Source organism: Dreissena polymorpha, chromosome 12, assembly GCF_020536995.1.
Source record: "Dreissena polymorpha isolate Duluth1 chromosome 12, UMN_Dpol_1.0, whole genome shotgun sequence".
Lineage (NCBI taxonomy): Eukaryota > Metazoa > Mollusca > Bivalvia > Myida > Dreissenidae > Dreissena > Dreissena polymorpha.
The window spans coordinates 3158530-3174925 of record NC_068366.1 but is presented as its reverse complement, the minus strand read 5'-3'; the positions used below and the strand labels follow the sequence as shown (position 1 = coordinate 3174925).

Genomic DNA, 16396 nt, shown 5'->3' with positions numbered 1-16396 from the left:
TACAAAAATAAAATGCGTGAACTTGAGAAGCCTAAGATATTATTTGTGTATATTGAGAATGTCTGCCAATCCTTTACTAATTCAGACTGGGAGACACATTAATAAACCTAGAAATGAAAGATATTGCTTGTACTGTTTCAATAACAACACATTTGATATAGAAGACGAATACCACTTTGTATGCATATGTCCTTGCTTTTCCGATTTAAGAAAAAAGTATATAAATAAGAAATATCGTATACGACCATCAGTGTTTAAATATATACAGTTATGAAAAGTGTAAATAGAATTGAACTTATCAAATTATCTTCATTTATAAAAGAAGCATTAGGTGTACGTTCTGCCTTTTATAACAATATTTTGTAATTGTTCATCTCCATTGCTTATTGGCAGTCATTAATAAACCGACTCTAATTAACTATTGTTACATGAATAATACTTACTTCTTTCTTACTGTTTATAAACTGTATGTTTATTTAATAACCATTGCTGTAATGTATTTCTTATACACCATTGTTGAAATGGAATGTTGTTAGTGTGTAAAATTCACGTTGTCGCTTTATAAACTATTTCTTGTGTTATAGACGATGTACCATGTACAAGTCTGAAATAAACTATCTATCTATCTATCTGTCTGTCTGTCTGTCTGTCTGTCTGTCTGTCTGTCTGTCTGTCTGTCTGTCTGTCTGTCTGTCTGTCTGTCGGTCGGTCGGTCGGTCGGTCGGTCGGTCGGTCGGTCGGTCGGTCGGTCGGTCGGTCGGTCGGTCGGTCGGTCGGTCGGTCGGTCGGTCGGCCTGCCTGCCTGCCTGCCTGCCTGCCTTCCTGCCTGCCTGCCTGCCTGCCTGCCTGCCTGTCTGTCTGTCTGTCTGTCTGTCTGTCTGTCTGTCTGTCTGTCTGTCTGTCTGTCTGTCTGTCTGTCTGTCTGTCTGTCTGTCTGTCTGTCTGTCTGTCTGTCTGTCTGTCTGTCTGTCTGTCTGTCTGTCTGTCTGTCTGTCTGTCTGTCTGTCTGTCTGTCTGTCTGTCTGTCTGTCTGTCTGTCTGTCTGTCTGTCTGTCTGTCTGTCTGTCTGTCTGTCTGTCTGTCTGTCTGTCTGTCTGTCTGTCTGTCTGTCTGTCTGTCTGTCTGTCTGTCTGTCTGTCTGTCTGTCTTGTCTGTCTGTCTGTCTGTCTGTCTGTCTGTCTGTCTGTCTGTCTGTCTGTCTGTCTGTCTGTCTGTCTGTCTGTCTGTCTGTCTGTCTGTCTGTCTGTCTGTCTATCTATCTATCTATCCAATACATGTACCTGTTATTCATTTGCGTATTGCGCTCAAAGTTAAATAATATAATTACTGTTAACAGTTTTACAAAGGCGATTTAAAATGGGTTTCGTTAGAGGATAAAATTAATAAAACCGATGTGGCAAAACCTTATTGAACCACTGAAAATGTTTCTGATTCTTTGATAAAGTCAATGTCTGATAAAATAATTTACGTACATTTATTATTGTCGGACAGGAAACATATATTTATTCTAATAGAGATGTGCCAATATGTGTGCATTTTTCTAGGTTACATTACGATGTAAGCCAGCATTTATGTTTTCTAAGACTCACCATTCTGACGATAAATAGTCCTGTCTATAAATAGTCCTGTCTATAAATAGTCCTGTCTAAATAAAAGTTAATTATTGTCTTTTCTATATTTATCGACACACATTTGTTGGCAAAAATGCTCTTAAGTGTCATTGATCATTGTGTGCAAGCAAACTGAACTATCGGAATATGATAGGTGGGCTTTAAATGTATATGGTAAGCATCAGCAGCAGAGCAAGTCAAGTATATTTAACCTATGTGCTATTTGCTTGGTTGTTACAGTTATCAGATGGTAAACTATGATTTTTGGCTGCTTTATTTATTTCGCGAGTTAATATCTGTCTCATCACTCATGATTTGGTTACGGCCGTTTGAATGCAAATTAGCGCAAAAGGATAACAACAGCAACAACAACAACATAAACTATACACTACGTCTTTTTCATTTCAAACTTTAAATGTTTGTGTAGCACGTTTACAAAAAGATACGGAGATACATGTTTTGAATTAATTACCGTGTACTTAAACCGAATGGAGTTTTTCTAAACTTAAAATAAAGGAACCGTAAGCGGAATGCGTAAAACGGACTAATGCTTATTGATGCGTGCATAAATGAAAAGATTTATATCATTTCAAATGAAATGTTCATATTCGGATTTCGAACACGCAAACAACGGAAGAAAATATTAGTAGACGTTTCCGGTCGCGTGCTACTACAAGAAAAGGTGATGTATCTCGACATTAAAACGCACTCTACAATCACGAATATTTACAGGAAACTAGCGTTTGTAAACAACAATGAGTGATTAATCATTTCGAATTTATGTTGTTTTTGCACTGCGGATTCTGTATTGTTTAAAAATCAAACACTTGGTTTGAAAGAATACTGTGTGCTGAAAATCGCATATATTATACTAGTAACTATGCGTAGTTAAGCAGCCTAGTTCAGTATTATACTAGTAACTTTGCGTAGTTAAGCAGCCTAGTGCAGAATTATACCTGTAACTATGCGTAGTAAAGCAGCATCGTTGTTGTTTTATACTAGTAACTGCGCAGAAAAGCAGTATAGTTCCAGTTTATACTAGTAACCATGCGAAGTTAAGCATCCTAGTTCGAATATCATACTAGTAACTATACGAAATAAAGCAGCCTTGTTCCAGCTGTATACAAGTGACTCTGCGTAGTAAAGCCTAGTTCGAATATCATACTAGTAACTATACGAAGTAACGCAGCCTTGTTCCAGTTGTATACTAGTGCCTCTGCGTAGTAAAGCCTAGTTCGAATATCATACTAGTACCTTTACGAAGTAAAGCAGCCTTGTTTCATTTGTATACTTGTGACTCTGTGTAGTAAAGCCTAGTTCGAATATATTACAAGTTACTATGCTCAGTAAAGCAGAATTGTTCCAGTATTATTCTAGTAACTACGCATAGTAAAGCATCCTATGGATTTTATATCTTAGTAATGCACTAGATGGATTTCTGAACTTGCATGATTTGAAATAAAACCCGAAGTGATTGGAAACTGTTCATGCTAATATACGTTCCTCTTTGTAGCACCACATAGCAAACCACATCGTTATGCTCAAAGCCGGTAACATAATTTAGGTCTAGACTTCATTGATGTATTATATAACTGTAATAAAGGAGAACAATAACACATTATTATTAACTCACACATATAGCAAGTACTTGGCAAGTTTCATATAATGTGCGCCAATGATATTATCTGAAAGTGGTAGTTGTAGACGCATCTTGAAAGATGAGCATAAAACATTTCTCAGAAGTTAATAAAGTTCTCCTGGGGATTAACGCAGATTTTAGAACAGTAGAGAACTATTGATCCAAGACAAAATAATTTGCAAAATGTCAGTAATAGAACACACTTTAAGCCAAATAAATAGTGTGTGATGGATTTTTAATTACCAAATAATTAAAAAAATAATAAAAAAAAATGTATAAGCTAATGTTAACCTTGCTATATACTTCCATTAAATAGATTGGTGGGTAAGAATTATAGAAGCTGTAAATGAATGCATACTTGGATTTTAATTATTTAAATTACACTCAAATGTCTACGTTAATATGAATAGTAAACCTGAGTTGTTCTCAAAATTTAATATGCTTTAATACTACACTTATTTAATTGTTGTTTTTTGTTGGACACACAGATGTAGCTTCCATGATATTAATTGAAATATTTCTAAATTGTATTTTAATACATACATTTCATTTTACAACAGTAGCTAATTGGGTCTTGAAATACACATATTTTTCAAATACGCATATATGATTAAACCAAGCTACGAAGATGCTGAATTACTGGAACTTTTGCCGAAATAGGAAGACATTATACATGAACGTTCTGATTCAATTAATTTTCCACATAGTATTAGGAATCTTTGACAATTTCTGAACAGAAGACAAGTTCATTTTTCTATGTAATTCTTTTGCCATGAGTTTTCTTCGAGGATTTGAACGCTAATTTTGTTCAATAATTAAACAATATTTGACTTGCTAGACCAGTCTAATTTTCAGCAAATACTCGCTGTAAAATAATTCAAACAACCTTTTTAGGCAGCTTCATTTACTGATTTAAGATTTTCATATGAATGGAATTTGTTTGCTTCAGTTATTCCGCAGGACAATTCTTGTTCTTAAAAGGTGTATGCAGTTAATTTAATATTCATATGTCTCTGAACTATGAATGAACACTGTTCTGATAAATGAGCGCATTTCTTCCCTCAAGAACATTAATATATTCACTGTTCTGATAAATGATCGCATTTCTTCCCTCAAGAACATTAATATATTCACTGTTCTGATAAATGATCGCATTTCTTCCCTCAAGAACATTACTATATTCACGTAGTTCTTATATTCTCTTTGTTTAACACTAGAAACTGCTAGTGTGTAATACAATTGTGTCTGTACTACTTAGTTGTGTGCATATATTTAAAGTATATTATCACTTTAATTAATTTTCTAGCACTATATCCTATTTTTATTATTTATAGTACAATCCTTCTCATAGCTGTTCTTTTGCTTGAAAAAATTGCTGTGCTGACTGCACAGGCTAGTCTTGGACGACACTTTACGCACATGTTTTATGCCCAGTTTTATCAGAACAAGACATATGTAATGTTTTTATCACAATCGCGCCATTGTAAATACTCAAGCTGTGCAATAACATATACACGGTGCGCAGGATTATCGTATTAAAATGAATTGTATACATAAAAAGATCAATATTGTTACTTAACAGAAAGCTAGTTTTATTTAATATAATAACTCAATTGTCGATGGTACTGAACACGTAATATACTGACATAACAATGAAAGAAATACCAGTGAACACTTTTGAACATACACATTTGACCAGAAATAAGCATCGGTTCATGCTCTATGTACATCACATAAAGTTAAATATTTTGTAAAGTTTCATTTAACACATGCATTTTTATACGTAGATAATGTACTTGGATAAAAAAGAACTTTTTTTTACATTCACTGAATCGTCTTTCGATAAAAAACCCTCTTAAAAGTTAATAGTTATAACTGATCTCGTTCCATGTTAAAAATAATGAGGGAACAACGGAGTACCATGTCGTTAAAGGGGCCTTTTCACAGATTTTGGCATTTTTTAACTTATTCATTAAATGCTTTATATTGATAATTGTAAACATTGGATCGTAAAAGCTCCAGTACAAAATCAAGAATAAAATTAAAAAAAGGAAAAGAACATTGCCCGGAGCAGGTTTCGAACCAGTGACCCCTGGAGTCCTGCCAGAGTCCTGAAGTAAAAACGCTTTAGCCTACTGAGCTATTGCGCCGAGTACACATACTTGATGTATTTTATACCTTATATAAGCAATCTTCGTAGTTTCACAAAATTTAACGACAAAAACAGCACTCTCCAAATTATTCAATCGTTTCGCGTTGCAACGCTTTATACTTTTTAGGTTTTAAAATCGTCAAAAGATGCATATAATGGCTATATTAGACCATGGTAAATGTTCAGTATTACTGTTTCCTCACAAATATCATAACTAAAACGAAAATTTGCGAATCTGAAACAACTTTTTTCAATTTTGTCAATTTACCAAAGCGTGAAAAGATCCCTTTAAAATTTTATTTTTCATAGCACACTTTTCAAATCAATATTGATTTATAAATACTTAATTATTATTTTTGAAGTTTATGTGATATAGAACACACCATCATTGTTTTTCATTTATAATTTATGAGCATAAGTATAACTTACCATAAGAAGATGAATGCAATAGTTCCGCTTTAAAAACACACGAGAATAGCATTTAGAAAATCAGTAAACAGTTGTACAAATCATACCAAAACTCACAATAATTTAAAGATATGTGTTTCATGCATGTAACGATATCACCTCGTTATGCACGTTCTGTTAAAGACTGATTGTGTTCGCCGGCTCTCATCTGGAGAAGAATTTCGATACCGCAAACAAGCTTTGTTCACAGGAGATTCTTAACTCTGTATTGATCTTGGCGAAACATCCTTTCAGCATTTTGTTTGAGTGTGAAACATGTGCCTCTATGGTTTATAGACGGATAATTTGGCAAACAATTAGGTAAACAATTAGGCAAAACATTAACAAGAAGACTAGACGTTGTATAAAAAATAGCCGTTTTCGTTCGTACGTCTATTTAAGACAATTAATCAGAGTTCTCTATAACTTCAGACGCTTATGCCCAAGGAAACATTGACACAAAAAGTAAACGTACGCATTGAAGTATCAATTTGTTGACTAACATCTATATTCACAATATAAATAAAGACAAAACTCAGTAGAAAAACAAACAAAAGCCAAATACTATTATATTATGAAACAATTAGTTAACTGGAATTCAGTAAAAGTTATTATTCGAACTAGTTAGTAACAAAGGCCTTGCAAAAATGACAGATTGACGGTTACCTTTAATGTATTTACTCATGCAACACATTTGGGTTGAATCACCATTTTGCATGAAATAGGAGAATTGCGTCTATGGAGCCATAATTTGCAGTACTTGTTTCCCAAGAATGTATCGAAGCTGGTATACAGGCGAACGCCTGACAGACTGTTTATCTTAAGGTTTTGCGGTTTCTGACAAGACACTTTTAATATAGGTTCTCATTAGTTTAGGCATCATGCTTTCTTTTGTAATGGTTTGATATGTCATCATGCAATATGTTTTATTGACTCGTTTTATTGTATATGTGTACGAAAAAGTCAAACCGATCTTCAAAGCGTTGCTTGGCTTGTGGTGCGATTGTTTATGCCGCTGGAGTGTTTTTTTCCCTTTGGTTTGAACGAAACACGAAATTTTAGATGAATGTTTCATGTTAACTTTTTGCTGAAGTCTGATCAAATGTTTCAATGAAACGAAATGATACTTAATTGTATATGTTACAAAATAATCATATGAGCAAAACGAACGATTCTGAGTCAAATCTCTCAGATAAATCTAGTCTTGAACTATAAACTCAATCAGTGGGCACACTTTTGAATCCAACATCTTTCGCCTAATCAACGTTTTCGATTATTGTCATAAGAGGTCAACGCACTCTTCTTAAGTCCTTCCTAACCAAATATCCAATTTGACAAATCTTTCTGAAGAAGCCTCGATTATTGATCCCTTGGCTTTCACACAATTTTGATGTAAGGGAATGGACGTTGAATTTATCGTTGGCTTCAGCGGCAATTTTGAGATAATTTGGTCGCTTTTAGGCAGACAATTGCCATTCTCACAAAGAAGAAAGGAAACAATTGTTTTGGTTGATGCGGCAACATTGGGCATATACGTCTTGATTTTTGACTGAATATTTTGAACTTAAACATCAATGTTTTAACTTATAATTGCGATACAATATAAAATGTTTATTTGCGGTGTTGAGTAATAAGGATACTGATAGTTCTTCGCATAATCACGTGACGTATTCAGTACAGCCTCATTGTAAGCTTAATCACGTGACGTATTCACTACAGCCTCATTGTAAGCCTAATCATGTGACGTATTCAGAACAGCCTCACTGTAAGCCAGCATGTGACGTATTCACTACAGCCTCATTGTAAGCCTAATCACGTGACGTATTCACTTCAGCCTCATTGTAAGCCTAATCATGTGACGTATTCAGAACAGCCTCATTGTAAGCCAGCATGTGACGTATTCACTACAGCCTCATTGTAAGCCTATTCACGTGACGTATTCACTACAGCCTCATTGTAAGCTTAATCACGTGACGTATTCACTACAGCCTCATTGTAAGCCTAATCATGTGAAGTATTCAGTACAGCCTCATTGTAAGCCTAATCATGTGACGTATTCAGTACAGCCTCATTGTAACCTTAATCACGTGACGTATTCAGTACAGCCTCATTGTAAGCTTAATCATGTGACGTATTCACTACAGCCTCATTGTAAGCTTAATCACGTGACGTATTCAGAACAGCCTCATTGTAAGCTGTATCATGTGACGTATTCAGAACAGCCTCATTGTAAGCCTAATCATGTGACGTATTCAGAACAGCCTCATTGTAAGCTTAATCATGTGACGTATTCAGAACAGCCTCATTGTAAGCTTAATCATGTGACGTATTCAGAACAGCCTCATTGTAAGCTTAATCATGTGACGTATTCAGAACAGCCTCATTGTAAGCCTAATAATGTGACGTATTCACTACAGCCTCATTGTAAGCTTAATCACGTGACGTATTCAGAACAGCCTCATTGTAAGCTTAATCACGTGACGTATTCAGTACAGCCTCATTGTAAGCCTAATCACGTGACGTATTCAGTACAGCCTCATTGTAAGCCTAATCACGTGACGTATTCAGTACAGCCTCATTGTAAGCTTAATCACGTGACGTATTCAGTACAGCCTCATTGTAAGCCTAATCACGTGACGTATTCACTACAGCCTCATTGTAAGCCTAATCACGTGACGTATTCACTACAGCCTCATTGTAAGCTTAATCATGTGACGTATTCAGTACAGCCTCATTGTAAGCCTAATCACGTGACGTATTCACTACAGCCTCATTGTAAGCCTAATCACGTGACGTATTCACTACAGCCTCATTGTTAGCTTAATCACGTGACGTATTCACTACAGCCTCATTGTAAGCCTAATCACGTGACGTATTCAGTACAGCCTCATTGTAAGCCTAATCACGTGACGTATTCAGTACAGCCTCATTGTAAGCCAAATCACGTGACGTATTCAGTACAGCCTCATTGTAAGCCTAATCATGTGACGTATTCAGAACAGCCTCACTGTAAGCTTAATAAAAAGAAGGGCTGTAGTTGACACTTGGTTGCAATTTCATTTCATCGTTAATTCTGTTGCTCTGGTCTCCTTCCTACAATTGAGTAATTAAATGGTAATTAAATTAAATGCGTTTTAGTTCCCTTTTATTTTTGTTTAATTTTAGTTGCAATTCTATGAGGTTAAATTTTATTTACACTTATATGTAACATGGATTATTGCTGGACCAAGTGTGAGGTTGAGCGCTCCAAAACCGGTTTTAAACCCGAAATGCTTTGAATTGACCGTTCCAAGGCGGTGACCCCAGCTTTATATTTCTATGTATGTATCTTGTTTCGTATTGTTCTGTTTCGTACTCTTTTGGCAATTGGTCACTTGCCTTAAATAACGGACCAACTAATTGTATATTATGAAAATACAATACTGCTCCAGCTGCTGGAGTTTCAATTCTTTATTTTAACACACATACTATAAAACATATTATAATAACATATTTCTTTTTCAAACTATCTCAAATAGATCAACATCATATTTTGGGAATAAACTAGCAAACTAGAATACGGGTGACAACACTAATAGCAATAAAGATTGCAGACACTAAAATTGGCCATGTAAATAAAACATGATTCAAACATGGAATGCAAAACCGTTCACTTAATTGATTATTGCAGATACCTTAAACATATATATCAGAGAAAAACTTATGTTCAAGCGTTTTAAGAAAAACTAACGACCTCGTTTATTTCTGCTGTGCAAGTAGTACTTTAATTTCACTACTAAAACAGGTTGTATGAACATAAAATTAAACTTAATAAGAAAACATTTAACGTGCTACACCTTGTTTCCGTATTATACAATTAACGCTAATATTATGTATGTTACATATAGCGTACTACAAAATCACATCTGGAGAGTTTTGCAAAGGTAAATGATTTGACTGACCAACAGCAGTTTATTTTTGTAAATAACTTCCAAGGAAAAATGACGTAACTCAGTTAAACTTTCTGTGTAAAATAAGGGGTCCGATATATCTTATAAGGCATGCCCCAGGCGCTCGTTGTAATTTCATTAATTATTTGTATATACTCTCCAAGGAAATTTCTTCGAAGGGTCGTACGATGATCCGAATTCATTAATAAATAAATAGTATACAAAGTATTCACTTGTAGAACACTATTTATCCTGCAGAGGTACATCTTTGTACACCATTACCGTTAGGTCTTTGCTTTTTTTAAAGAGAAACAAGTCCCTAACTGGAGAATAAATTACATTTTAATAAATAATTGTATTTTTATATTCGAATAGATTCGTATTTATATTTTCCTATTTCTCTCTACGCAGAAACAACTACAAGCATAGGCCAAGTCATTTGTCTATGGATAAGTATTCATAAGAATTCATGACCGTGGCCATTATGATGAATTTTTCAAAATGTTGGATACGCATAAAACATGTTATCTTACAATAGTGAATGTTGGTATTTGAATGGTAAATTGCGATTATAATTGTAACAACATTCAGATATGTATCTGATGATTGACCATTATTATAATTTGGACAACACACATATATACCTTATTATTCGAGGCCACTACAATGCAGTTAAACGCTTGCTCGCACATCCATGAACGATATTCTAAACTATATCCCTGTTTATCATAAGTAGTTTTGTATTCATGTTTTCGGTTTCTGAATCGCAACATACAATGCTGGGCAATACTAATGTCTTTTGATGAAAATCTAACCACCTTATCAGATCATTGTATTCGATGGAGTCTTACACGATTCGTTTTCCTTCACCAAATTGTGTTTGTTAAGTTCTAAATGTTTACAATGCCTACCTTATTTGTATAAATTTTATCATGGTTACAGAAAAGTAATCAATACGTTAAATTTGCATAATGCATTGTATTTTACATAGAAGAAAATTGATTGTTTATTAGATTTGTTGTGTGGGAAATCATTTTGTTGTGAGCCTGTATAAAATCAATTGGACTGCCATAAGAAAGGCTTAGGTCTAGCTCAGGGAAATGTTCTACGGACTTGTTTGGTATAATATCCGAACTAAATTACAAAGACATTCGCTCATACCTAAACTTAGCCCGTAGAAAAAACCCAGAAATCTTCACTTTTCATGTTTTTTTTTACAAAATCAACAATAATCCACATGGAAGTTTACACAATTGTTCACTTAAATAAATACTTGCGGATTGTAATACAACATTATATTATGATAATGATTCAAAGGTTATTGTTTTCATATGTTTACTTATAGATACAAGTTGTCAACATTTTATGAAAAGTAAACAAAAAAAAAGTTTTCTCGTGGAAACCCTTTCTTATTCGAATTAGCACATTGATGATATTTCTTCTATTTCTTTTGGGTTAGGGTTAGGGTTATTCCTTCAATTTCGTTTGCGAAAAGATGTCTTATGCAATATGCGATCGGCGAGGTTCAGCGGACAAGGCAAGACGTAAGCCGTTTATTTTATAAGACCCATTTTCTGACTACAAAGGCTCTTATGAAATAACTTTGGCAATTAAGGTTAGTTTATATGATTGCTGCTAGCAAGATGTGTAAGTATTTTCATATTGGAACACATGTTGATACTAAACGGTTATTACATCAACGACACCACTTATGTTTGGTTTCATTATCATACATTTCACGACGATGTATCCCTACAAAGTATGAATTGCCACATGAAAACGGGATTTTCTTTCAGTCATATTGTAATGTTCTTCATCGTTCGATTGGCATTTGTATTTAACACAAATTACTGCGGCGACACATACACGCTCTTCATAGCTATATGTGAAATGCAACAATAGACTAGTTACACAATACTACCGCTGTTGCTATTTTTAGATATCACGTGACGCGTCGAAACGAGGCTGAACGTGTATAGATCTTTGGCGAAGAATATCGATGGTTAGTAACCAGTTGAATTTTATTTATTACATTCGCGATTTTTATGAGTATTGACACTGATAACAATAACGACAAACATATGCACACATGCATGTGTTGTTTAGTCAATACATTGATCAGGGGTTATAAAATAAACATTCTCACACCTAAGTCATATTTCAAAGCCATATTATTTAGTACCACTAGTGTATATATTATACGTATATATACATTTTATTTAATCTTGATTCAAATTCAAGATACACATTGTCATCAGAGCAAATGTGATCTGAAGAATAGACAATAATTGCTAATTGCACAAAACAAAGATATACACAAGTCGTATAACACAAAACATTATTAAATAACTTAAATTCTCAAAGGTATGTTTGTTGGTCTGTAATATACTTCACGAACGATCGAACGTGTAAAATGTGTGTGGACTCAATCATACGAAAAAGCAATAGAAAATGCAAAGCACATGAACTATTTAAATGTTATGTCATTTTTTTTAACTTTAAGTGATGTTCTTTTAATGTATAAGACAAAATTGAAGACTTCTTTTATACAGGTGAAAAAAAAACGAAAGTGTCATAAATCTCTCTTGTGTGTGTGTGTGTGTTTATTTTTCGGAAACATTCTTAAACCTCTTTGTGGTCAATGAAAATGCTTGTTTTAATTGTGTTCTTTCATACACTAACGAACACTCTTTATAAGACTATGTAATGACGGAGTTTTATTTTAGCGGTACCCGCTAAATAGGTTTCGTGTTTAGCATACAAGTTTATAAACATTTCAAATGTATTTAAAAGTATTAAGCACTTAATTATGTATCCGAAAATTCTTACACAATGAAAATCGTTTCTACGCTAATTTTGACAAGGCGGACATTCGTTTATATGTTGTTTAAACTACCCGGACATTCATTCCCACGCTATTTAGACATCCCGGACAATCGTTCCAATATTATTTTGACCGGATATATACTCCTACATAGTTTTAACGCACAGATTTCTGCAAGGTTTGGAAAATTACAGATCAAAGTGGAAGTTGATATATTCGAATATATTTTAACGTTATCATTCTCATGATCACGATAAAATCTTTCAACAATAAAAAGTATGACACAAAATATGAGCATTTTATAACTTTTTTCCAATGACACATTAAAATACCCGATAAAATGCCCAGAGTACTAGTGTCATATTATTTTGATAAAATGTGATACTAATGACCGGGATATCAATTATTCAGGAACGAATCTCCGGGTTGTCCAAATAACGAAGGAACGAATGTCTGGGCTGTCCAAATTATGTAGAAACCATTATCCGCATTGTCAAAATAACGATGGCACGAATGTTCAGGTTGTCAAAAAACATAGGAACGAATGTCCGCCTGTGTTGAAAATAGGCTAGGACGAATGTCCAGCATTCACTGTATAATTATGATTAACTGGCTAATATCTATCCAGAACTGTATTTAGTTTGAGTATTTGGCGTTACATTAGAAATGACTATACGTAATACTTCTACCACGAAAAGACATTGGGGTACCATACATGGTTTTCAATGACCAGGCATCTACCACGGGTGGTATATGACACCATGCTGTTATTTAGTTTTTGTCGGCCCAGTATCTGATAATAACGAGATAATGGGATTATCCGGAACACAGGGGTTATTAAACCACATATGTATCAATAAACAAGATAGATCTTTATTCAAACAGCGCGATAAAAAGCTCTTACAAAGCGTGTCAAATGTGTGAAAAAAAAACAAGAAGAAAAACAAGTACTTTAATCAATACATTTTTTTTATGTTTTGACACTAATAATGTCTAGTACATATTTATAACTTATTCTGACAATGTCATATTGTGTTTTTTAAATCATTACATCGCCAAATGTTTAAAAGAGTGAAAGGTTAAAATCAGATGACGCGTTGCGCGGGACTATTGGATATTTATACACGTTCAGCCTCGTTCTGGAGTTCTGCGAGTCACGTGACTGTGCGCTCTTATCAATTTTGGCCTATTGTGAAAAGGGTCTATTGAGTAAGACATTCAAATGTAAAAACAAACTGCAGCGCATTTTAACATACATAAGGCATTTTAAAGGTGAAAATAACGCTTTCATTTGTTTCTGTTGTTAACAATAGCATCAATACATGACTGCAAATAATAAAAGATGATTGCCTATCATGAGCAGATGTTTATAACATATCTGCTGATATAATCATGAATTAACGTCGCATTTTCGATACAATGTTGAATTGCAAAAATTATTATTTTTATTACAAATATATGATACTTCCTTGCATGGAAGCACTATTCTGCCTTGTCGAATGTCTGGGTTTGGCTTCAGAGTCAAGGTTCGTTGAACTACCTTCCTTCAAAGAATTCGATAACTCGAGGAGCCGCTGCTTACAGCAGAGACTTCATACTTGAATTAATTGATCTCGGCAAAACATCCTCGGAACACTTGCCATTTCAGATGTCTTATTTGATATTCATTGTTAATAGGCGCGGCTATTTAGCTTTGTACTTGAAAGTTGTTTCAGGATTTGAGGTGTCATTTATGTTTGACCTAAAATTCAACATTCGGAAGCAGTATATGAAGGGTTTAAAGGGATCTTTTCACGGTTTGGTAAATTGACAAAATTGAAAAAAGTTGTTTCAGATTCGTACATTTTCGTTTTAGTTATGATATTTGTGAGGAAATACTATTACTGAACATTTACCATAGTCCAATATAGCCATTATATGTATCTTTTGACGATTTGAAAACCTAAAAAATATAAAGCGTTGCAACGCGAAACGATTGAATAATTTGGAGAGTTCTGTTGTTGTCGTTTAAATTTACGAAACTACTAAGATTGCTTATATAAAATATAAAATACTTTCATTGTGTATACCTGGCGGAATAGCCGAGAGGGCTATTGCGTTTTTACTTCAGACTAATTCCAGGATTCCGGGGGTCACTGGTTCGAGCCCTGGTACCGGCTACTTTTTTTCCTTTTTTTAATTTTATTCTTGATTTTTTACTGGAGCTTTTAAGATCCAATGTTTACATTTATAAATATAAAGCATTTAATGACAAACTTCAAAATATGCCAAAATCTGTGAAAAGGCCCCTTTAAAGGTTTTTATTTTAACTGTGACCATAATTTTTTTTTAGTGAAATATATTTGGCCTCCTAACATCATTTAAACAATTTGCGAGATATGGATTTATGGCTAAGAACTCTAAAATGAAGATTCGCAAGCAAGTTATAATTAGCATTCATGACAAATGCATTCTGTTTGTAATTTAACAATGTAGTTAAGAATATGCTTGTAAACTAGAATGACTAAAATTGCACGAAAGTCGTCGGAGTAATTTTGAAATATGCGTTTAGAAGTAATACATTATTGTTCGCGCTGATTTATTTTACTAGAAACAACACAACTGTGTGTTGAATTTTTAAATTTAAGATGAAATCATTAAACACTTATTGTTAAATGGTCTTCATGTGTGTTCTTGTTTTGCATTTAGTACCCAGTTTGTTGAATAGTTAATATTGTGACGATGTATGAATTACTTTCGTGTCGTACAGCATATACTGTATACTTATATACCATTAAATACAAACCAGTTTTTAACAGTGGTTTTCATTAATTAGAATTGAGCGATATGCTGTCACGTTTAATTTGAGCACGGAAACTGCTTATCTTAAAATAAGCATCGTGTTTATTCTTATTAAATCATCGGAAGGGAAAGAGACAATGCATTTCATACGAATATCTATTTTATTTAATCACAGTAGTGTGACATTTCATTGTTAAGCAGTTTCTATAAAGTGTTCTAGATTATTTATGTTCATTACACCTTTTGTTGATTAAACTTTAAGAACAACACAAACAAAACTAACAAAAACAAAACAAAACAATTATAAATTTGCTCTGATTTTAGCAAGACATCCAAGTTGGGAAGTATAACCAATCGGTATCTATTTTGTGTTTGATGCAATATTCGTGTGATAAACTGTGAAGTACAACTGTCTGTACTATAATCACATTAAATCAGCTCGGTAGACGTTAGATATTTTCATGTTAACAGAAACAGAAAGGAAAGGTAGTACGGAAAATGCAGGACAGAACAGTTTTTATAGAAAATACAAATTACATTACATCGAATAGCTTGAAGATTGTCGAATTAAAATTTCGAAAATATGGTGATAATAATAAAACAGAGAAACACCTTAATTGTGTTTCAATATTTATTCACTAAACGGTCAAAGACCTTCATCAGTAGTAAACATTTTGTAATAAAATAAAGGAAATGACGTCAAAATCACATGACGTCAATTGCAACAACGTCCAACTGTTACATACTATTTGGCGTTAAAATGTACATATAATTAAAATATGGTGACATATTCCAAAAGGTGTTCTCAATGGGAAAAATATATTTTTAGACATAGACCTAGTTTATTACTGTTAATATCAGTTTTTCTATCTTTTGACTGGTATGAAATTGCAGATTTCAAAATTAAAAATAAAAATGACATATAACCAATTTGTAAAATTTTGCATTCTAAACAACGAATGACGGCTTTTTAAGATGCAGGACAACCCGGCAATGGTCTATTGTTATTTCTGG

At 33.7% G+C, this 16396-nt stretch overlaps 1 protein-coding gene across 1 annotated transcript in view; it reads right to left on the bottom strand.

Annotated features, from left to right (window-relative positions):
* Window positions 1-5979, bottom strand: part of LOC127853372 (cubilin-like) — a 33354-nt gene extending 27375 nt beyond the window's left edge. The window contains exon 1 of the mRNA XM_052387866.1: window positions 5831-5979. The gene's annotated coding sequence lies outside the window, so the exon portion shown is untranslated. The remainder of the gene's footprint in view (window positions 1-5830) is intronic.
* Between the last annotated feature and the right edge of the window lie 10417 nt (window positions 5980-16396).